The 23,688-nt window shown below is 41.4% G+C and overlaps 1 protein-coding gene across 15 annotated transcripts in view; it reads left to right on the top strand.

Annotated features, from left to right (window-relative positions):
* Positions 1–23,688, top strand: part of ZBTB20 (zinc finger and BTB domain containing 20) — a 474,904-nt gene that overhangs the window by 116,533 nt on the left and 334,683 nt on the right. For 12 of the 15 annotated variants that reach the window (XR_009207574.1, XR_005699581.2, XR_005699580.2 and 9 more), the window contains one exon: positions 4,735–4,856. The exons of 2 other annotated variants lie outside the window; for them this stretch is intronic. The gene's annotated coding sequence lies outside the window, so the exon portion shown is untranslated. Of the gene's footprint in view, positions 1–3,298; positions 3,409–4,734; positions 4,857–23,688 lie in introns of those variants that run through there. One more of the 15 variants, XM_058419422.1, reaches the window with a different exon arrangement.

Here is a 23,688-nt window from a genome sequence, read left to right as displayed (position 1 = left end):
TTTACTTCCCAAAGCTTCATTTCTGCTTTTCCCAAAATTCTGCGCTTGACAACTGGACAGAAGGCTACGCTGAATTAAATTTTATTGTTCTGGTGTTCTCCATCCATTTGCAATGCACATAATCAGGAATTCAGCTATGTCCCGAGGAACCCGTTTAACCTAATGAGAGCAAATGGCAATGGGTGTTCCTTACCCGAGACAGCAGTGCCAACATTTCTGCTTAATTGGGACATATTTGGCTGGTTCCAGTGCTTCAAGTGGTTTTTAAACAGGTGTTTAATGGGTGTGGGATTCTGAACTCTGCCCTTTTGATACAGCAGTTGCCAAATAAAGATTAGCAGAAATAAAAAGATCTAATACAGAATAATAATTTTTGTCTTTGTATATTTATTCAGCATAATTTTTACTTCAAGTCGCAGGCGGGTGGGGAGGTGTTTCTTCTCATAATTGAGAAAGTCCATTAAATAGAACAACAGGATGTCTAGCAGGGTGTCCTAATTAAAATTACCCTGTAATTTGAACAAAACATTCATTTGTATGTAGCTAAGGTTGACCTAAACCCCATCTAAATCAGGAAAAATTATTATACAATTTTTTTTCTGCTGAAAATGAAACTTAACATTCTGCCAGCAAACAGCATGGTTCTGTTATTATACAGTATTCAAGAGTAAGGATTTTTTTTCTTCAGTGTTAGAAAAATAATGTTTTGAGCAAATTTAAAAGAGGTTTTGCTCCTACCTCTCCCCTTTGATAGCATTCATTCATGGTTGCATTTCTGTGGTATTTGAAAGCACAGAGACAATTTTGTTCTGTGCATACTGTAAGCCCATCTGAAGCCTTTGGTCGTGGCCAGTGTACTGGTGAACTAATAAGCAACTGAGATAGCAGCTGCTTAGCAGGACTGATTGGCTCGGGCTTGACTTTGCTCTCTGCAACTCCACAGTTTCTGACTGGCTTGGAGTGCAAGCCGGGTAATTTTGTTATCTGGGGGCGTGTGGGCCTGCATACATAATCCAGGCTGTCTACACAACTGAGGAGATTGTACGCTCCGTGTAAAAATGACCTACTCATGCTCTAGCTGTCATGCTTTAAAGTGCTGCTGAGGCAAATTGTATTTAATATAATTTATCAAATCAAAGCGAATGTTTGAACGAACTAACTTCAGAAATATCGTTTGTATTTAAAAACAAACTCACGGTATCTTTAACTGGACAGAGCCGCACAAACTGCGGCTTGTGGATGTTGTTTCCAGGACACAAGGTGGTGGAAATTTATTTATTTATTTGTGCCCACTTTCTGGGCAGGTTGGGAACGGGGAGGATTTCCAAAAATGCTCAAAACTGATTTGAATATGCTGCTGATGAATTCAGCTTGGACTTTGTCGCCATTATTTGAGTGGAAAGAGAATCACACCCTTGTTCCTTTAGATAATCGCACCCATATGTATAAAAAGTAGAACTTAATAAATGCCAATTCTTAATTTAGTGCAATAGGAGTTCCTTCTAATGAATTATTTTTCTGCTTAAACCAGCTTTTACATTTTCATCTCTCAGCTTCAGTGGAGTATATAACAATAAAAGAAAGGAAAGGGAAAAATCTGATGAATGATTTGCTTAACCTACTTTAAGCTCCAAGAAGAATTGTTAGAAGGTGAAATTTGAGGCTGGTGTTGTGGTAATACACTTTTCAACTGATTGAGAGCACTCGAATAAAAAGTATTCAAATGTTGGCATAATTTAAAATTTTAGATTCCTGTCATTGTTTTAAAGACAGTAAAAACTGATGTGGGCACCCCTTGTAATGTGGGGAGAGTGAAATTAATTCAATCAAGCAGCTTTTGGCCAAGGTATTTTATATGTGTGTCTGCACATACGTGTTATCATGTGGATATTTAAGTATGCATGCTTTGCAATGGACAGCTTTTCTGCAGAGAAATGTGTTCAGTGATACCACAGGAAGGAAATATGCACCAGTGGGTTGTACTGGTAACTGTACCTTAAAGGCAGTTGAAGGAAAATGGGAAGCCTCTGTTGGGAAAACTAGCCAAGTCTCTTGTCTAGGGCTTGCCTAACTGGAGTATGTATAGGTTTGTGTAACAACCTGTACAGCTGCCCCTGGTTGACAGAATAACTGTAACCATCCTGAGAGTGTGTAGAGGACTGGAATGATAAATAGTAGTTGTGTGGATGCCATTGCTTCACATATGCTGGAAAGGATTGTTTTGTTATTGCTGAACAAAAACAGTCACTAATTCTTATCCCTGCCCTTGAGGCCTGGTTGTAACTTGGCAATACAAATTCTAACTGCAGTAGTGAAAAGGTGGGTGTTGGTTGTTGAGCTGATTAAAACAGGTGAAGATCAGGTGTCAGCACTGATTCTTTCCCTCACTTACTTTAGTTTCCAAAGATGTTGAATCACCTGTGGGTCCTGAGTGGCTCTAGTGAAGCTTTTCCTTAGCGATTCCTTCTCCTGAAGATATTGTGGGTGGCGGTGTCAGATGATACCTTATCACCAAAGGATCTCCATTGTAGGATGTAAAATATCCCAATTCCCTGGATCAGGGAAGCAAAAGGAAGGGAACTTCAGTGTCTTCTGTATTCAGCTGAAATACAGATACCCATCCTGCACAGCTGTCTGGACAGAGTGGCTTTAGAACTACTGAGGGTTGCAAGGTTAGTTTCTAGTCAGGATGAAATTGATGTTTCTTCTCTGGAAAGCAGCAAAAGAGATGTGTGGTACGGTAACTGTAGAGATGTAAAGGAAAATTCCTGATCTTTATCTCCAGGTGTATTTTCTGAAGTCCTTGAAAGATTTTTCAGGAGCTTCACCATGTTCTGGTAACAGTTGTTCTTAATCACAACCTTTATCATTTGCCTTTGGCAAGAATGCTCAATTCTTTCCATTTGAATGTGGGACCTTGCCTTATTGCCTCAGGGAAGTGTTACTGTAATGCATGTCACTTGAGGCTAATTTAACCTGCCACTTGGAAAATGCCCTCGGTGCAGATTGTAGCAGTGCACCGTTATCTCAAGCTATTTTTCATCAGAGGCAGACTGCATCTGTTCTGTATGATCTGTGTAGCCCAATGGTTTATCTTAGGTTAGCACGTGAGGTGGGGTCTTTTTTTACCTATAAAGCTGAGATTGCTTCAGCTTCCAGCTGTGTGCTAAGAGTCTTTCTCTCCTGTTGTACCAAAGCAGCCCTAGACATCACAAGGTGTAAGTCCACAGCTAAACTAATCAGTGTTGATGCTGCTCTGTTGCCTTTCCTCCACTTGAGTAGTTCTCCTTCCTCCCTAGCTCTAACCTCCAAGTTTCCTGCCTGGATCTTGAGCTGCAGTGAGAGTTTGATGTGGCTAAAAACACATGGGAAAGAAGCCTTCATTCAGCTGAAAGCTCCCTGAACCAGGTACTTACGCAGTCCTGGCTCTAGGATGGATCTGGGGACATGTGATAGGGAGAGGGAAGGGTGGGTTTGTTGGCAGCTCCAATTAAAATCAGCTTACATCATAACACAGCCGTGCTTGTAAGGTTCTGAAAATGATAACCCAGTGGTTTCAGCAAGATACAGCTGTGAGCATAGGATATGATAATCAGGGGAACTGTGGCTTTGGAATTTCCTTCCTCCACTGTTTTCTAATGCATCATTTTGGTACGCATCGGAAATGCTGAAGATCACACACCTCAACCTTTCCACCCTTGAAAAGGGAAAATGATATGAAGGCTTGATTAATTTCTTTTATGATGTTTGGTTGCTGTATGTCGCTAGAAGCAGATCAGGCAGAGGGGAAAATAAAGAAAACATTTTTGTAAGCAGTAGGGAATTTTCCCCTTTGAAAAAGAGCTAAAACTTCATTAACATTTCAGCCAGCTTTAAATTAAAATTTGCATCTGAAAATAATCTATAATGTGTTTTGAGTGCCAGTGAGTCACATCAGGGCAGTATCAGCACAAGTTTCTTTTGTGTACGGCTTGTGATGTGGCTCCTGTACCATCAATCACAGCGCTACTGTGCCACTCGTGCTGGGGTGAGGTTGCCCATGGAATTAACACTTGGCCTGGTGCTGACCACAAAGCTGGTGTGCCCCAGGCCACATGGCTGGCTGGGGCAATCTGAACGGAGCAGGTGACTGCTGTGTCCTGAATTCTACACCTGCTTTGTGTGCAGGCTAACATGGCCTGGCCCTATTCCATTCCATTGCAATAGGTCTGTTTATGCCAGAAGAGGTTTCTCTTGTAACATTTCTGTAGGACAGGCTTTTTGAACATGCCACCAGAGTGACTGGGTCATCTTTCACCCATCCCTATGCCCCTGAATGGTGATACTTTAATTTTTCTGCCCCACTGAGCACAAGTCATTGACTTTGATGTTGGGAAGAGGAGAGCTCAGAAGTGAGGCTAGCACCTCTGCTGTGCTGGTAGGACAAATGGGAAGACTGCTGTGTATCCCTAGGTTCTGCATATATGAGAGGATGTAGGCATCTGCAGCATGCAGCCTGAAATGTTTTTTTTCCTGCAAGGTTTTTATGTCAAATCTACATGGATTAAATTTGTAGCTGTCCTGAGCAGTTGATACCCCAGCTGCAGAGCATTTGGAGAAAAACACTTTGCTGATTGTATCGTGCTTTTGGTAGGGCATGTGTTGGAGTTCCTGACAACTATTTCTAAAGGGTTTTCCTTCATACAAGGTCTTAAAAGATAATTTTCTCCTCTTTTTTTTCCACTGTCTCCTCAGGGAACTAGAGGGCTTGACGCATCCTTTACATCCTGCATTTACTCTGACCACAGTCCCTCCCTGTTCTCACAAGCAGAGCTCAGCCCTGCTTCCCTTCCTGTTGATTCCCAGTCAGCTACATGGTAAGTTTTCATTATCTCTAGACTTGTTGCCACGAGGTAAAACTGGCAGACTCTCTCTAAAATCCATTAGCACTGGGCATTGAGGGCAGAGCACTTCATGCCCATCAGAGATCATTCAGTTGTATTCCAGGCTGACTGCAAGGAAAGGAAGATAGTATTGAATTAGCATTGGAGCTGAACTTTCAGCATAGATTGCTATAGGAATAAAATATGAAGTAAAATATGTGACAGAATTAAATCCATCAGTTCTAATAAAAGAAACAGAAGAAAGCAAAGAAATATTGGACCCTTAAATCCCATTAACCAGGCCAGAGAGAGAATGCGTTAAAAGGAAGCTGCACTGTATCTTTTTTCATTGTTTGATGAAATAATCTTTTTCACCCTTTAAGTAGTGTGTTTAAAACTCCTAGTATTTCTGAAACAAAGAGAATATACAGCCACCGAGCTAGCTGGTTTTTATACCTTCCTTTCTGAGTATTGTCCTTCGGTGCAATACAGAGCCATTTCTTTGTTCTCACAAGCTAGCAGTTAAATTGTATGTAAATGTATGCAAATTAGATGCTGTCTAATAAAGAGAGTCATTAGATGGAAGAAATATTTAGTTTAGGGGGAAAAAAGAGAAGAAAGCAGGTGTATTTTGCAATAGAAAAATGTAAAATTGCAAAAGCCCCTCAAACTTTGGGTGAAGGCTTTTTATAAAGCCATTAAAATATTTTCTAAAAGGCTTTCTCTATTCTTGGTCATATTTTCCGTGTGGTTTTTCATGTATGTGCACTTCTGTGTTCCTAAAACTCACTGACTGTGCCATACATACAGACATGTAAGTATTGTATTCATAAGTATTTTATTTCTTTAAATCATGTAGCTATGAATTTACACACATGTACCTTGTACTAGGGTGTGTTTTTCTGCTGAATAGATAAGAGGTGGAATTCATGTGGTAAATTTTATTTTCATAGATTGATTTATTCATTGTATGCTCTGACTGGATACCCTTTCTCACTAAATCATCTTCCTCCATTTTATCAACCATCTCCTCAACAATTTTAAAGCTTTATTTTCTTCCCCCCACTTTATTTATTCACCAGATCTCAGTGCCAGATGCATTTCCATTCTTTCACTTGCATTTTCTGCCAAGTTATCCCTTTTGAGGTATGGACCTGATTTAAGCCTGAAGCAGCACTGACCTTTCTAAACATGAAGTTGCAGCTTTACTGTCAGGTGTCATAACACCAAAATAATCGGTATGTGAAGCTTTGTGTCATCCAAAACTGGAGATTCCACACCCATGGATGGAGCATTTGTATCCATCAAGGTTCTGAAAGATTTAAAATAGATTGACTTTATTTTCTTTCCACTTCTACAGAGATGAAATTTGAGACTTTTCTCTCTCTAGCTTTTCAATTTCTACTCCTGTTCTTTCAACACTGCTGTTTGAGTGGACCAGTATACAAAGGTTATATGGCTCAACTATCTTGAAGTCTTTTCCTGTATTTTGTTTCTGATGGTCAGTTAGCATGGTTTCAGGCAGAGACAATAGCTGTATGTCAATTTGCCTATATTTTTCTGTTGCAGTTTTGCAAGTCTGGAAGTCTAAAGGCATGTATATGTGTATAAAATATATGTATATAAAAATAATGTTGTTTAAATATTTACATATAAAGCCAAAGGATTGGCTTTCTTCCCAGAATTACTGCAACTACCTTCCCCAGGAACATTTGGACTTGAGAAATCTCTTCAGCAACACTTTTTTACTGAAACTAAACAACTTGTGAAGTGAGTAACTAGCTCTGCACCCTTTGTCGTTCATATGGGTTCTTTAGCTTAGGATGATGCAGGGACCTCTCTGCACGGGTAGTTTGTCTCCACTCCAGCCATTTATGGATAGATTATCTTTTATTGCCATTTCCACCCCTCAGTTTCTCATTGGCTTATTTTATGAGAGAGGTCTTACAAGGGAAGCTTGGACAGAGTGGGAGTATTTTTGCCACAGTTCTAGGACAGGTCCACGCTGTGTGCTGCATCTGAGCAGTGTGTGCAGTCTGGGCACTGCATTCCTTCCTGGACAGCTTATGAGCGGTCAGAGTGATCACTTGGAGCAAGCTGACCCCCAGCTGCCCAGAGTCCCTGGTAAGAAACCACCCTGGCTGAGCAGTCAGCAGAGAAGCCGTAACGTGTCTTGTACCCAGGGTGGAATGTAGGCAGCGTGATTGTGAGGGCACAGTGGAGGTTTGGCAGTGAACATTCCAGGTACTCGTAAAGGCATTATAGAACATGTAAGGTGAAGATTGTGAGGAACACAAGGAAATCTCAGCTGTAATATAAGGATGCTGGAGAGAGATGAGGTTAAAAATGAGGAGTAACATGGGATATTCTGGTGACCAGGAGGGATGAGGCCACGTTAGCAAGCAGGAGATGGTGATGGTTTACTGACTCACTTGGAGAACCACTCTTCTAGGCTGTCTGGCATTGAATGTCCAGAGTCATTAGTGATGCAGGTATTTAACATGGATGTTTACACAAAATTTGCAGTCTAGGTAGGCATTCTTCAGGTTTTGGGAGGTGGCGGTTAATCCTGAAACCCTGTTGGGGAGATTTACACTGGACATGGGACAGGCTAGCAAACAAAGTACCTTCTGTCTCTCAAGTTCTTGATCAGGTTGCAAAAAATACGTGTAGATGAGTGATACTCAAGTGGAGGAAGAGTGATGTAGGCTTAGAGGCCTGGAAGAGTTGTTCAGGGCAGGAGAGAATTCAGTGCCTACCACTTTTGAGGATATACATCTCAACAGTAATAGAGCTTTCCTACTCTTGAAGTTCATTGCAAGCTTATATATGCATTAAAAGATGTGAGACTTCTGTGTCCTGTGATGATGAATCCAACAGCAGTACTCTAGACAGATATGGGAACCAAACTCCAGGTGCATCAGACCAGGCATCCATCCTGTTAATGTCTTCAGCTTCAGCAGTGAAGGCACAAGAAATCCTAAGCTGTAATAGTGGAACAACTAATTTTTTTCACTAGTGATCTTGATAGCAAATGCGAATTTTTAAAGCTGTACCTCTCAGGAGCTTGTGCATCTTTAAAGAAATAGTTTTAAGAAATAAAATATGCCGCACTAAACTAATCCTAGAGCTAACAAACAGGCATTGGGACTAGCAGCTTTTGCTATTACCTACTGCTTATTATTGTTATTATTATTATTTCTTTTTAATTATGCAAAGTGCTAATCAGTTTGATTATGCACAGTGCTAATCAGGTTAATTATGCAAAGTGCTAATCAGTTATTCTCTAAGCACACGAGGAGAGCAGAGGTGCTGGCAGTGAATAGTGGTTCTAGATGGGGGTAGTCACGGCAGTCATTCCTTATTAAAAGAGGAGTAGGTGAGATGATAGGGGTTTTTGCTTCCATTAAAAAGTAAATTGAAAAATAATAATAAAAAAAAGAAAGCCGTGAGGGGGGTAGTTCTGGTGGGGTAATTCTTCTTTCACAGCAAGGCAGACTTTTTTTCCAACTCAGCTCAAGCTGTTGGATAATTTCTGTAGGACTTGGAGTGCACTGGTTTGGGCAAATGTATTGCAGGGGAGTCTTTTAATGGCAAGGTGTGCCCACTTAATAGGTCGGGGTGCATAACTAGAAAAATCACAAATTAAGTGAGTTTGGTCAATCTAACAGAGTCACTTTTTAAGCACTGGTAGGTGGGATAGTGATAACATAACATGGATGGCAGTAGTTCATGGGTTATTATGGCTGAAGATCCTCTATGTGCATACAAAATATGTTTCTTTCAGTGTAATGCCTTTAAAAGCTGTAGGAATGCAGGGTGCCTTATCAGTGGAACATACGTGTTAGGTTGTGTTTTTCCTTCCCCTTTAGCGCTAAATTAAAAACTAGAATTTTGTATTCCTGTGAAACAAGCTCTGTTTTCACTAAGCTGTGTTCTCCTGACAATTACAGACAATTCGGTGTGTCTCTCTTACTGTGCTCAGTGTCTAATAGCTAACCAGTATTCCTTATTTGATTATGTTTCAGTGTCGGTGTGGGATGCATAGGCATTACTTTTTTCAGTTGGTAATGGAGATGGCATTCTCAGAGCAGAAAGTTACTTGCTCCTAAAAGTCCTGGGTAAAGGATCTTAAGAGATTTTTGAAGTCATTAAAACAAAAGACTGCTTCATACAGGGTCATCAGTACTAGAAGGTTACTGCACCACCAATGCAAGAGAAATTTTCCTTGAAAAATTAAGCATTGAAGGTACTAACTTATGGGGAGTCATGACAAATTTTAAAGTGTATTTAGGGTAGGAAGTAAAGCAAAGTATCACTAATATATATGGCTTAAACCAGACCCTGAAAATTAATAATACTGCCTTCTTGGCTTTGTGACTGCCCCACATGACACTGATTCTTAAAACAAGTTTACTGTGGTCGCAGATGTTCATCTGTTCTTATAAATTGTTTCTGGTGTTAGAAATCTAGACAAATCAATGATCCAGCATCAAGTCTAGTGCCTTAGATCTGGAGGAGGTGGTGCCAATAAACTTGAGAGGGGGGGAAACACCAGACACCAGTGTCCTGAGACTCTGCATGCTTTGCTGTCTAAGCACCCGCATCTTTTAAAGTGGGAGTCAAATCCTGAGAAAACAAAACTCAGTTATTTTCGTTTTCCTGTGGATATTTCCCTATAGTATCTAAATGCTTCTGTAGAGTCAGAAGACCCTTGAAAGGCCAATAGCATAAACTCAACACTGTAGTATTTGCATCTTAGAAATATAAATCTACCTCAGACGTAATTGTAACTTCTGTGGAATTTCAGCTTCTCAGATGGCTGTCCTTCTGATGAATTGGGGAACTAGAAAGGCAAAACTCACTTTATGCTCCTAATCCTACTGCTGTCTTTGTAACCCTGCTAAATTGCCTTACCTTGCTCTGCCTCAGTTTATCTTGATGGCAAAGTATGAGTAATGACACAGACCTAATGCAGTGGAGGTGATTTGTGAGGCGAGCGTATCGTTTGCAAAGGACTTCGATATCTCTGAAAAAGAGGGGTTATAGAAGTCCTGTGTACTACAGGGAGTTGTATTATTAAGAACCATCAACAAATCTCATTATGTTTTTTTTAAGTTAGTGCAAGATGGCACCAAAATAGTTTGTGTATTCCTAAAGAGTGAAATAGGTGGATTGAGAAAACAGTTGCCTTGACATGAAGCTAATGAGTTAGCAACAAATGAGGAAACCCCTAAAAGGAAATCTGTGCCTCCTGTGCTTGAAGTGTGCCCTGAGTGCGCAGGGAAGTCATTTGCTTGTATGGCAGAAAGTCATTGCTTCAAAACTCCTTTTGCATTTTCTTGAGGACCTGGTGTTCAGAGGTGCGGGCTAACTGCTCCTCAGCCCAGTAGGAGCTGAGTCTGCTCATTGGCATTCACACAACTGGGAGCTGGTGGAGAATTAATAACAGTAAGATTTTCAACGTTCAGCCTGACCTTTTAAAGTTACTGACCTGCGTTCAGGTTGCAAATACACAGCAATTTTCTCTTGAGCTGCAAAGATTCTAAATGTTATATCACTAACTCAATCAGACCAGCAGCCCTTCTCCTCTCTGTTCCCTTGTGCCCAGCTGCCATGACTGGAGTAAAGGAACAAAAAACCTATCTAAACATAGCCGTATCTTACTGTGGCACCAGTACTTGGAAGAAGCCCCAGTGCCATAAACTAACACAAAGTGACACATTGTTTAAGAAGTTGTTTCGAATGTCTTCTCCCATTGATCTTCTTTAAGGGAGATAAATAAACACTGTGTGTGGTGCAGCCAGGCTGAGTATTTTCGCTGCTACAAATGTTTATACATTCTCTGGTGGTTGTTTGTAATGCTGTTTATTGACTGGAAATTCCAGACCTGTATGTTTGTGATGTATACATTTACAGGAGTGGTGCAGTTTGGGGAGCGCAGTCAGGGCAGTGCCTCTTACAAACACTGCCAGGTGAATAGTGGGTGGTTTGTTGTTTTTTTTTTTTTTCTCCTCCTTCCATAGCAGTGAATTTGTCTTTGTGCTGCCAATGAAAGAGAGGGCTGTGGGGGCAGGAACTTAAGTAAAGCAGGACCTTCAGGTCCATGAGGAAAGCCATATAGGATTTGTCTGGTAGGAGCAAGTTACTTTAGCTTTTCATCTAATTAACAAATAACTCAATTGCGCTGTCAGTTTGTTCAGTGGTGATGAGGATGATGTATGTTTTCTCTCAGGAGGAAGTGACTGAAGTTGTTACAGATGACAAAATTCCTGTTGGCTGAGACCGCTCCTGTTTCACAGTTCCCTCCCCTGTCTTGGGAAATTACCTTCCCTTTCTCACTTATTATTATCAGCATCTTAATCCCCAGGGCAGTGGGATTGTGTAGAAGATTTGGGGAATGATGCAGGCAACTTTCTTCCACTAAACTGAATGAACATAGCTTCCTGAACATAATGTATGTGTGGGAAGAGTTCAGCTTAATCAGTCACCATTCTCCTATAAGGTGGAATTTCCCTTGAACCCATGCTTCTGTTGTGTTTGTGTAAGTTAAAATTACATGTTTTGGATGTTCCAGCTTGCCTTGCACTTTCCTTTCTGCTCGCTCATGCACCTTATCTGTATTTGTTAGACACAGGTTTCACTACCTTGCAGTTACCATCACAGAAACCACTCTCATTTCAGTATAAGCTTTATTGACATGTAACAAATTTTAATTAGTTTTAGTAGCTTTAAACATAAGTTTTGGGAGAGCTGCTTCTGCCTCAGGTTGGCTGTTTAATCTGCTGCTAGAAGAAAACATTTGGGTTTGCCCATACTAAAAATATTCCGATAACGTCAAAGAGTTCTTGTCTCTTCATGGTTTGGAATGAAATCAACTGAATGACCTTTGTGGCAGGGAAGTATTTTTTTTATTCTACTCCATGCTTGTGCATCTCACCACCCTGACAACAGCTGTTCCATGAAAATAAGAAGGACCTACTGCAATTATGAACTTCTTAATGAAGCCTTTCAAAAGGCAGAGGTCTGTCTGGTGGTCCTGCAGGTTGCCATACTGTTGAGGACCACAAAGCACTGACATGTTGGTACGTAGCAGATGCTCTTTTTCACTTGGCTATTTGGAAATTCAGGGAATTAAATGCATGGGGGAAGCGGGGGCGGGGGGGGGGAGGTGGGGGGAAGAGGGAAATAATATTTCATTTACCTGAAGTCAAACCTGTAAACAGTAGAACTGAAGTTGACAGAGCAACCTTAATTCAACTTCCCTGTGCTTTTCCAGTTTTTATGTGATCACATGCTGGATTTGGTGGGAACCAGTCTTCTCATAAAACACCTGATGGACCTGGTCTGTGGTGGAATAGAGATTCTTTAGTTAGAGGCTGTTTTCTTTAGGGCCAGTTGCCTCACTTACTGCGAACACTGGAAATTGTTTAGTATATGAGGCAGAACACAGCAGAAAACAAAAAGGTGCTTTTATTCTCAAGATTACAGTGAGAGCATGCATGTGCTTATAGCAAAAAATGTTCTTGAACTGAGTTGCTTGTAAAATCAGACATCTTTAGGTGGGTTGCAAAGCAAGGTAGTATTTCTGCTTTCTCTTAGCAATTCACTTACTTGTTTTAACTCTTCACTATTTCTGCCTTTTAAAAATTCTGTTTGATTTCCTTTAAAGCAAAAAATAGTCAATACCAGTAGTAGCAGCCTACCCTGGTCTTGCATCACTTTTCTGGTAAGCAAAAGACTTTTTCCTTTTTTTTTTTTTTTTTTTTTCCCTTACTTCCCCTATGAAATTGCAATTTTCAGAATTTTGACTTTCGGTTGGTAGGAAATGCACTATGTTCCACATTTATTCACTGACAAAAGTGCACACAACTCTTCCTGACACTTTGACAGTTTAGTGGGAGGTGCTGCTTTAAGTAGAATTGTCTGTCTGTAGCCAGGTCCGTTTTCTAAGCACTGGGAATTCAGCTGTTTTCTTGCAAATTCTTTTTTTTTCCCATATTTTATTACTACAGAGAGAATACAAGGAGTGCTTGTTTCTTTATTTTTTTTCCCTCCAGTTGACACAATCAGTATTATTTGAAGAAAAAAAAATTGCACACAGAATGGGAAATAGGGTGGGAAAATGTAATAGGAACTGCAAATCTTTTCTGTCTTGTGTGAGTAAATGAGAGCTGGTGAGAGATGCAGCACAATGAGGTCTAGGGAATGCTTGCTGAACTGGTATATAAAGATTGTTTCATTTTGCTTCATTTCATTTTACTGTATTGAATTTGAAAGGGAAAATTGCGGCGGACATGAAAGTTTGCCGTGGAAACACCTTCGGTTGCAGTACCCTTGACGTGAACCTGGGCAAACATGAAAAGGAACGTTAAATAAAGTAGTGTATGAATTGTTTAGGTGTGCTTCAGAAGCTATTTTTTGAAGAGTGCCCTTTCACAAAGAGTGTCCCTGCCTCTCAGGTTATTCTCCTTCTTGTCTTTTTAATCTCTTAAGGTATCATTTTGGGTTGTCTTTTGGATTTTTTGTAATTTGGTAGTGGGGGGAGAGTGAGTCAAAACAATACTGATTTGTAGGTCTATGTGGTAACATCATTTTTGAATGTCAGTTTTCAAGAAGACAGGAAGGAGATTATTTCTTCTCCCATTTATGCCCACCCTAAAGGCTCTTCTCCCTTTTTCAAATGAGTATAACTTAGGGGAACTTGGTTCTAGGTGGGGCAACGCTGCAGCAATGAGCTCCTCAACAGACAGTTTTACTTTCACCTTGTGTGTTACAAGCTGCAGTGCTTCTGTCCGACTGGAGTGATCGCACATTGTTTGCTGGAAGGAGCAGGTGTGAGTCAGTTTGATCTGAAAATTGTTTTTCTTGCACTACCTTAGGCATTGTTAATTCTCAAAAAATGGGGAACACAGGATTTTTTTCATGCCCAAATCAAAGTCAGTTTTGTGTCTGAAGTAATGCATCGTGAACAGCGAACATTGCTGTGTAAAAGCTCCGACAATGCAGACTAAGATTTGACACTCCTGCCAGAGCCATTACCCTTGGGAGAAATCTTTGATAATAAGACATCAAAAAATGAAACTTTTTTTCTAATCTAAATATGTAAATTCTAATGTTCAGAAGTAAGATTCAGCATCCTTGTCTTCAGAGTCCAGCTGGTGTGTTCTCATGGAAGGTTCGTGTCATGAGCAGAATTAAGACTCTTCTGGAAAAGTCTTTTACCTTCTGGAAACTTCTGGATTTCTGTGAGGCAGGCATGCTTGGCAAGCCTTTGCATGGATAGCATTATGCTTTGTACACACCTTCCCTAATCAGAGTCCCAGGGAGTGAAGAGGTGGGAGTAGCACTGGAAGTGAAATGAAGGGGGTGGTTTTACCTTTCTCCAAGCAAAGGGGTGGTTTAATGGCATTGTGTAATACAGCTCTCCTGCTGCTCTGAGGGCTAGGGAGCGATTGGGTAGGTTATTTAATTCCTCCCCCCTCCACCCCTGCCATTACCACTGCCTCTAAATGGAGACCTGCGAGTGCAAGGGTACCCATAGGGATGTCAGTGTCCCTGGATGTGATTCATTCCAAGGAGCATCGTTCAGCTTAGTACCTAAAATCTGGGTGTTGCTAAGTGCAATGGATTCGTGATCCTAGCTCAAGCACAGTCCACTTTTTTTTTTTTTTTTTCATGGCTGTGGTTTTGGAAGTGGAAGGGTTCCTCATTGTTTTTCTTCCAGAAAAACTTCATAGGCTCAGACAGGGAAATCTTGGATAACAGGAGAGAAGTGACAAAACCAAAATTCTTCTTGACCCAGGAGTAGATAGCTCATGGAAAAGGGAGGTGTTCCCAGTGTCATGAGTAAATGTAATGGTGACAGAGCATTAAGAAAAAATCTAGAAATTTAAAAGATGATTGAAATGCAGAACATGTTGTGATATTTAGGGGGTGGGGTAAGGCAACCACTCTCTTCTGTAAATTTTTCTAGTCCGAGTCTTTATGCTGTGCAGCCTGACTAACTGTGCTATTTCATATACAGTAGTAATTCAAAGAATATTCTTTTTAGCAGAATAAACAAATTTTTGCTGCTTGACATGTGAAATGTTTGTGCTAGTAAATTCCACAGACAGCCTCTTCTCCCCGCCCAGTATTGTTTTGTCTGATTATACAGTCTTGCAAGTTTAGAATTGACTGGTTTACAGTAAGAAGCATTAAGTAAATGCAGTCTCCCTATTTTTAATAACAGAAGCTCAAATTTCACGTGAGATCACACCAGTACTCCAGTGTAATTAAGTTTATAGTTTTCTTATGCACTTCAAATGCTTCTGATATGCAGTTAATAGTGTTTTTCAGACAAGTTATTAGGACACTTCAGCAGTGATGCCAGTGTGGGATGGTGTCTAACAGCAGTGCAGACACCACAGAACAAAGGAAATTGCAAGACCCTGTTATAATTTGTCTAAAAATATGCATGACAGCAGACCTCTTTTTTTACCTGAGTTTAGAGAGTGATAAGTCTTTGAATTAGAGTGAAGCTTCATAAATGAATCAGGCATGAAACAAGATTTTCAAGCTTGGCTTTAAGTCCAGTGTGTATTGAGAGTGAAATATGGCTGGATTTCAGATCTGCAACTTGGATTTTATGTAATGGCTGTACCCCAAGTCTATTTTCTGCTATGCAGATTTTTATCATCAGCTGATATAAGGCTGCATAGGAAGATCTGGAGAAAAGCTTTGGATGAACTTTTCATCTGTGTACATATATATAGGTACATTTGTTTGTTTGCTTGCTTGCTTAAAAGAATCATGATTTTTCACTACAAGAGCATTCTTCTTCTATTTCTAAGGAAAGAAAATAATACTAAAGATGACTAAAAATTCCAGACAAGTGGGCTGGAATAAGTAAAACAAAATATTTCATTTAATTTAAACTGGTGGGGATTTTTTTGTTTACTTCAAAGAAGTTTTGATTTTCAAATGTTTTGAAGATGAAGGCCAAAATTTTCATTTTATGAGGAGGAAGAATATTTCTGACTTGGCTCCATCTGACATGCTTGTTGAACACTGAAACCTAAAATTGTACTTACTTGGGCTTGGATGTAGAGCTGGAACCGCACACAGTGCGTGTGACAGCTCTGTAAATTAGAATAAGACCTGATTAATCCAGTATCTTGGAGTATGTGGACCTGCGTCTGCAGCATCAAGATTTTGTGGTTCTTGAGAATGAGCTCGGTTGTGTATAGAAGTGTTGGAAATGAGCCCCTGATTCCTTTCTGAAGCAATTCCCTCTGATACAATGGGGCTGTCAGGCTTGCTGACAGTAATGGCAAAGTTCTCACATGTCAGTAAAGCCTCTCTTCCCTTGGAAAGCTGAAGAACAGCTTCCTTTAGGTAAGTATTTAGGGACACAGCAAAGACCAATAGGTGACATGTGGGCCATGTTCCCAGTCACCTTCCCAGTTCCTGAGCTAACTCCTGTGCAGTGCTTAGCTATGTTGTGGGGACAGCAGATCTGGGAAGTCCCTGGCAAGTGGCCATAGCATGGCCCTTCCCTTAACTTTATTAAAACAGCACATGCAAATGCTAACCAACTGTTTGTTATGTTCATGCAGATTTTTGCCCATGCAAATTTAGGCTGCTGGTTTCCTTCGTTACCCATAAAGAGGCTGGAATGTCCTTTTGAGTGGGAAGTAATAGCAAGGTTGGTTTAGTAGCACCACTTTTTTATCCTGTTTGCTCCTTAATCAAATGAGAACCACGCAGACTTCAGTGTGGCTGGTGCAGCAGTGAGGACTACGGGGTTTGGCCCCGCAGGTATTAACTTGTGTCAATCCTGTGGGGAGCTTTCTTTGTCTGATATCTGCCTTTTAGGGGGACTTTTGGGGGCGGGAAGCAGCACAGTTGGGACAGGCAGTGGGAGTACCTGCTATGGCTTCAACTGCCCATTGCTGGCTGGGAAATGCTAATTGACATTTGAGAACGTACTTTATATGAGGAAGTGATGAGCGAATGGAAATTAAAACAAAAGGGTTGAAAATAGAGCTGTAATCAATCTGGCGCTGTACCTCAATAAGCCAGGGGCAGTATTTCATAGTGAATTTGGGGCAGATATTGCAGCAAGTGACACAATAGCAGGGGGTCTTCCCCCCACTCCCTCCTCCCCTTCCATTAAATCTACATTTGGAAGGTGGATGGTGCTGACTCATAAATTAAATTGGGGGTAATACATACAGTGTATATATATTTCTGTCACTTTGTCTCAAATTAAACACGAACCTTCTCCCCTGACAAGATGATAGAAAAGTTAATTGCTCGCCCTGGCTTTAAATTGGAATTTGAATTTGCAAAATGCTAAAGGTTTATGAGATCTAAATCATGAGGAGCTTAAATTACATTCCTGTGATAAAATATTAATAAATCAATTAAAACATAAGCCGAGTATAATATTACTTTTTTTGTAGGAACCTTGAACACAATAATTCATTAGAGTGTGCAGTAACAATTATTGTATCTTTTTTAATTTTCTTTTTTATTAGTTTCTCTTTTTTTTTTTAAACTGGGGAAAAGGCAACATCAGAAGGGAAAACACCACACAATGGTGGAATATTATCCTGGTACCAAATCTAGTCATCTCCTAGTAACGCTGCACGTACATACAAAAGCGTCTGAACAACCTGAGCTCCACACATTGCACCATGGCTCCACTATAACAACATTCACTCACTGAAAGCCGGGGTCTGTTTTTCCCCTTTTCAGCATGGGAAAGAAGAGAAATAGCATGGGAAGAAGGGAAAAAGCCTTATTGCTCCTGTTTTGTGTTCTTCCTTCTCCAGCCTCTTTCCATGCCATTTTAGCATTTTTTTTTTCCTTCTCCCTTCTCTTAATTGGTATAAGACTGGTATGATTTCAGTGTCAAAACTATCAAAAAATTTGGAGATCTTTCTGTAAAACTGGCCTGAGTTTTGTCTTGGGGAAACTCAGGTTGGAATTGGATTTCATTGCTAGGTTTTAGTTATGTTTTGAACAACTCTCACAGCTCTAATCTTTACATAACCCATTTCTGTGTACTATATAAAGAGCACTTCAGGCACAGTGTGGAACTTAGTTATTATTTGAGGAAGGAGGTGTTATGCTAGCTCAGCATGCATTTCTTATATGCAAACATTAATACATGAGGAATGCAATTATTGCATATACCTGCACACCTCTAGTGCCTGTGAAGGTGCAGATTCCTTTGTCAAGTGCTTTTTTACCTTCTGTGAAATGACTGGACTGCATGTCTGATACAGCTATGCTTAGTAAAGGGTCTAATTGCTATTATTACATTATTTGTGCTTGAATTCTTGAAAGGTTATTTAGTACAAATTATGTGTTGGTGCCGAATTGGCGGCTCTGGGGGCTGAAGTCTGCTGTACACATCCGTAGGGTAGGTCCTGTGGCTGCGTGCGCTCTGCCCACCCTTTCCTTCACCTCAGAGTTGTACACACCCATTGCTCTGGCAGCCTTGGAGGGTCTCCTTCAGACTCTCCTGGTTTTGCAATCTGCAGCTCAGACCATGGGTTGTGCAGTTCGTGTGTGCTGCAGTCGAGGGGTTTTGACTAAACTAGAGAATCCAAACAGAAGCCCCAGCCTGGTCCCCCTCTCTGGGGGTGAGAGGGCTGTGGGAGAGGCGGCAGGGAAGGGGTGCGCAGCTGCTGCTCCCACCTCTGCTGCGAGCAGCTTGCAGTCATCTCCCTCCAGCAGCACGGGGAAGCTGCGTTGGCCAGCTGAAAGCAGCCAGGGCCAGACTCAGCTGGGGAAAACAGCGACAAGAGATCCAGGAGCAGGTGGTGGCTTGTGCTTCTAACCACCTGTCTGAGCAATGCTTTCCTCTGCTGCCCAGAAGCTATGGCAGGCTCCAGTTTTGCCTGGATATGGGATCCCTCATGATGCTCAGGGCCCTCCTCATGGTGAGACCGTATGAATTCCATGAAGGATCCTGGTTTACCGTGCTCCTGGCTGTCCTAACTTGTGAGGGAGTGACCTCAACTTAACATTAAATCTTAGTTTTCACAGGTTTTTGCCTTTTGTCCCTCTGCTGTTGAGACCGGGCAGGGTCTGTTGTAGTGATGCAGAATAAAATCAAACTTTGTGTTTCTAAGCACACGTACCATGTCGGTACTGCTAAGCTCCTCATCAATATTAAAGAGTCTTTTGTAAGTTTTTACATGCATTGTTTTTCATTTTCCCCATTTCCTGAAGGGGGGGATGTGAGAAAAGTCACTTTCCGCCAGGTCTCAGTGTCACGTAGCAAACCAGTGGTGGCGATTCAAGTGACTACATGTCTCCCAGCTGCCCACCCTTGCACCAAGCCTCACCAAAGCTGGAGAAACGCCTGTTCATCAGGAAGTAAATGATCACTGAGCTTGTTTTGTGCAGACTGAGAAACAGCCGTCAGAGGCAATTAGCTTCTTGTGGCTACCAAAATGAGGTAGCATTTAAACAAACAGGCTAAAACTGAAGGTTTCCTATCACCAACATGGTCTGATCTTCCTTTGTTATGATTGCAATAGATTGTTGAGGGTTGACCCAGTATTATTTATTCATGGCACTTGATAATTACATTTACTCAATAGATTCCATACTTCACAATTTCTGTTATGGAGTGTGACTGAATCTTTGTGCATTCCTGTAAATAAATTTTTTAAATTGGATCAGTCGAAGTTCATGTCTGTGTAGGGAGGTGTTCCAGGTTTTTCTTGTGGATGGGATTAACTTCCAGCACAAGTGAAGAAAACTTTTAATACCAAGTTATTTGTCAGTATTGCCTTTTGTTGAATCATAAGGAGTTACACTGGTGAAGTCATAGAATGGTAAGGGGCTGGAATGGATCTTAAAGATTGTCTAGTCCCAGTCCTTCACCTGCCATGGGCAGGGACACCTCGCATTGGACCAGGTTGCTCACGGCCTTATCCAACCTGGCTTTGAACCCTGACAGAGTCTGGCAACCCACAAGCTCCCTGGGAACCTGATCCAGTGCTTTCTCTGTGGCACACTGTCCTTGCTGGGAGGTGAGGCACACTATATGCATGAGAGCATTGTTGGCTTCTGCCCTGTGTGGAGATGGAAGAATTTTTTTAGCCATAGATGACTTCGGGTGCTTGAGATGGTGAGCTGAGGCTACCTATGGGCTCATAAAAATGGAGAGTGGGACATGGACTGGCTAGTGCCAGTACAGGGAGTACCCTAGAGTTTTGAGGACCATCCTCTCAAAAAATTTACCTCCCTGTCACACATGAGGACTGCCATCTCTTCTTTACTCTGCCCCAGGAAGGCAGCCAGAGGACGGATGGACGGACAGACGCTGCTGTAAGTGCCCGTTGGGGGCACTGAGTTTCTCGCCGATGATGGTAAACATGATTTGGCTCCTGCACTCTCGTAATCAGGCTTACTCTCGCTGAAGCAGAGATTGCTCTATTGCAGTGCCAGGCCTGTAGCAGTACCAACTGTTAAATAATAAACAGGCCCTGGTTGCTGGCAGCAGCGCCCGGCCCGCCGTCCCCGCCAACGCGCAGTGCCCGTTCCGTGGGTTTACCTGCCCGCCTGCGCTCTGGAGCGCGGAGCAGCACCATGGTCGGCAGAGGTGGAAGCAGTGCGGAGACATCAGTCTCTGTCTAATCCGCTCGGTTTATTATTCTCCAGGGACCTGGGGTGGTACGGCGAACACGCAGTGCTTTGGCAACACTAACAATGGCTGGGCTGCCGTTCTAGATGATATTACTGAGTTTTGCCTGAAGCATGGGGTATTTTAGTCCTCTGCTCAACTGCCCATTCTCTAAGGTCTTATTTTCTTTACCTTTATTTTTTTTCCTTTTTCTTGGAGGTGGTGAGGTAGGTGGTGGGAGGGACGAGTTTCCTGCAAATTAAAAAAGTAAGTAGTGGGCTTAACTAGCTTGTTCTCCTGGTGCCAGAATGGTATTTATTCTTTTATTGCATTAATAAGTATTATCAAGCACTTTTTATTGTTAGAATGGATGCTGAAATGAAGAGCAGTTTTTTTAGTGAGTGAAGGGACTTTGTTATGGAAGTCACACCACCAATGGAGAAAAAATACATCGGGAAGTGAGCCTTCACTCTTACCTCCATTTTGGCCACTTCTGTAGTTTTCATTTGATTTTCTTATTACTACGTATACTGTATGCATGTGGAAAACAGTATGTCCTGGTTTCTGTAGAAATAAAGCTCAAGCTTGGAGATCAGTTAGGAAAAATATTGTGATATTGTGAAGAAGAAGAGATTATACTGCAGAGTTAAAAATGTAACTGCATGAATAGACGCAAGCGTACGTATTAATTTCCCTTTCGTTCTCCAAACGTGGAGTGGAACACAAGCCAGAATTTTCACTTGGTGGGATAATGATTTTCTTTTTTAAAACTTATACATGAAATTAATTGTAAGCAAAGGGGTTTTTTTCTATTCCATGCTGCAGCAGAGTTCTGTATTTGGAGTCAGCTAAACTTTGCACAGTATAGACCATTTTGGTCATCTGTGAGGGAAATCACTGAGCTGTGGGTTAGCCGTGGCATGGATGACACAAAAGATCTTCGTGTTTTTAACAAATATTGTGCCGTAAAATGTTGTGGTATCTTCCAATGTTCTGGAGGGAATTCTGTCATAAAATTCCCTATCAACCTACTTGAAACTCCACCCTTTATCATAATTATGGCAGGTGCAAGTATAAGGAAGCAAATGTAGTTAGTAATCAGACCTGTGAGTACTGCCCCGTCGCCAGCTTTTTATTTCCGCTATGTGGCTTTGCCATTACAGGCCTGAGAACCCTGTAAAGCCCTTGCATAATTAATGCTTAGTTTTCAAACCAAGAAACCTCAGACGGTGAGGTCTGGGGCTCACTGATGCTGTTTCCCCTAAAAATAGAGGGCATTAATGTGAGCATATCCATCTGTTTTCAATAGGTGGGTCAAGTTAATTACTCCAGAACAAGGTGGGAAAGCTTGAGTTTGTCTAAATCCGTGGGCCAAATCTCATCACTTGGGATTTTCAGATCGTCTAGATGATGTTAGGAGACATGAGCAGTCTTTGCTTCCCATTCCATTTGTTTTCCTAGCATACTTGAGCACTTTCTGAAAATTCATGTGTGTTTTTTTAATCATCCCTGAAGGCTTTGGCCTGAACAAGCATCTGGCATTTGACGCAGTCTGTGTTGAGATTGCAGTAATGACTTCTTCCCCTGTTTGTCATTTACTTGAGTAGATCTCTACAGACGGTCTTCTGATTTATTCTCAATGCGAGCAAGTTGGAGCTCAGTGCTGTTGGGTGTCTTCAAAATACCAGAGAAGTACAGACCGTGAGCTTGTTGGTTAACATGTTCTTTCTGAAAGTTGTAGAATTGACATAGTTTTATGCTTTTTTCAAAACTTTTTTTTTATTTCATAAAAATGTTGAAGCGATGCCAACAGATAATTTTCAGGAGTCTCAAGCAGGGCAGCTACAGGTATGCAGGGAGAGGCAGTGCACTCAGGAGATTAATGAAGTGCCTTTGCAGCTGCTATTGTAGAAGCTGGAAACCTTGTTTCATTAAGCAGAAAAATAAACTACAGAAACAGAAGACTCCCTCTCCTTCTTTCTAAAAGTGTTTCCTTTCTTAAAATGCACATTTTTAATCCAGTGGGAAGAGTCTTTCTTACTGCTGACATACTCCTTAAATCATATTGTTTTCAGGCAGTAGGTAGAGTGTGTAGATGAGTGACATTTGCTTGTAACTGTAACTAAAACATAGTTTTAGTGACATCAAAAAAATGATTGCATTTATAAGCTGAACCATTTACGGCAGGTAGAAGGGAAATTTAAAGCTAGAGTTAGGAATGGAAAACATCTCTTATCACCTTGAGTGCCTACGGCTGTGCCATCTTGAGGTGTGATTTATTTAGGGTTGCTGGTCAGTACTTGGTCAAGAGAATCACCAGGAATAACTGGTGGGACCCATGGGAGTGATTCCGTAGGCGGTGCTGTTCCCTTGAGGCCAGCTCTGATGCTGTGTCCAGCAGGATATTTAGGGGGTTGTTCATATCTTCAGCTCTAGCTGAAGTAAATTTCAGGATCTGTGAATTCCAGGAGTTGTAACGGAAAAACCCTACAGGGCATGGGATGACGGCTTTAAACTGAAAGAAGGCAGTTTTAGATTAGATATAAGGAAAAATAACTCTTCTGTGAGGGTGGTGAGGCACTGGAACAGGCTGTCAGAGAAGCTGTGGATGCTCCATCCCTGGAAGTGTTCATGGCCTGGCTGGCTGGGGCTTGGAGCAACCTGCTCCTAGTGGAAGATGTTCCTGCCCATGGCAGGGGGTTGGAGCTACACGATCTTTAAGGTTCCTTCCAATTCAGTTCTGTGATTCTATGTTTTGGGGGTTTTTTGCCTACTGTGTGGGTAGCAGACCTGACTTGGCTTCTGGCACAAGGTGAAGTTGAATCCAAAAGCAGACCTAGAGAGGTCCAAACGTTCCAGCTCTGGGAGTTGCTTGAATGTGAGCTCTCAGTGATGGCCTTCCACTAAGCTGCATTCTGGTAAAACACAGTCACTCAACTAAAAAACAAAGCAACACATATTTTTCAGAGGATATGACCAGTGTCTTTCCAGGCTGTCTCCGGAATTCAGAATACTTCTCAGAAATCTTCAGAAGTAGTGAAACCTTTCTTCTCTGCTAGACTCATCTTTTGTGGGAGGACTGCTTGTTGTGGTTACTCAGAAGGAAGAATGTTCTTTTCGACTCTGAAGGACACATGAAACATAATGTCAGAAATTTCTTTTTGTATGGTTTGAGGTCAGAAAGGTCATTCGTGT

Source organism: Hirundo rustica, chromosome 2 (assembly GCF_015227805.2).
Source record: "Hirundo rustica isolate bHirRus1 chromosome 2, bHirRus1.pri.v3, whole genome shotgun sequence".
Classification (NCBI taxonomy): domain Eukaryota; kingdom Metazoa; phylum Chordata; class Aves; order Passeriformes; family Hirundinidae; genus Hirundo; species Hirundo rustica.
Note: the sequence above shows the minus strand (reverse complement) of the source record. Positions and strands in the feature narration are given on the sequence as shown.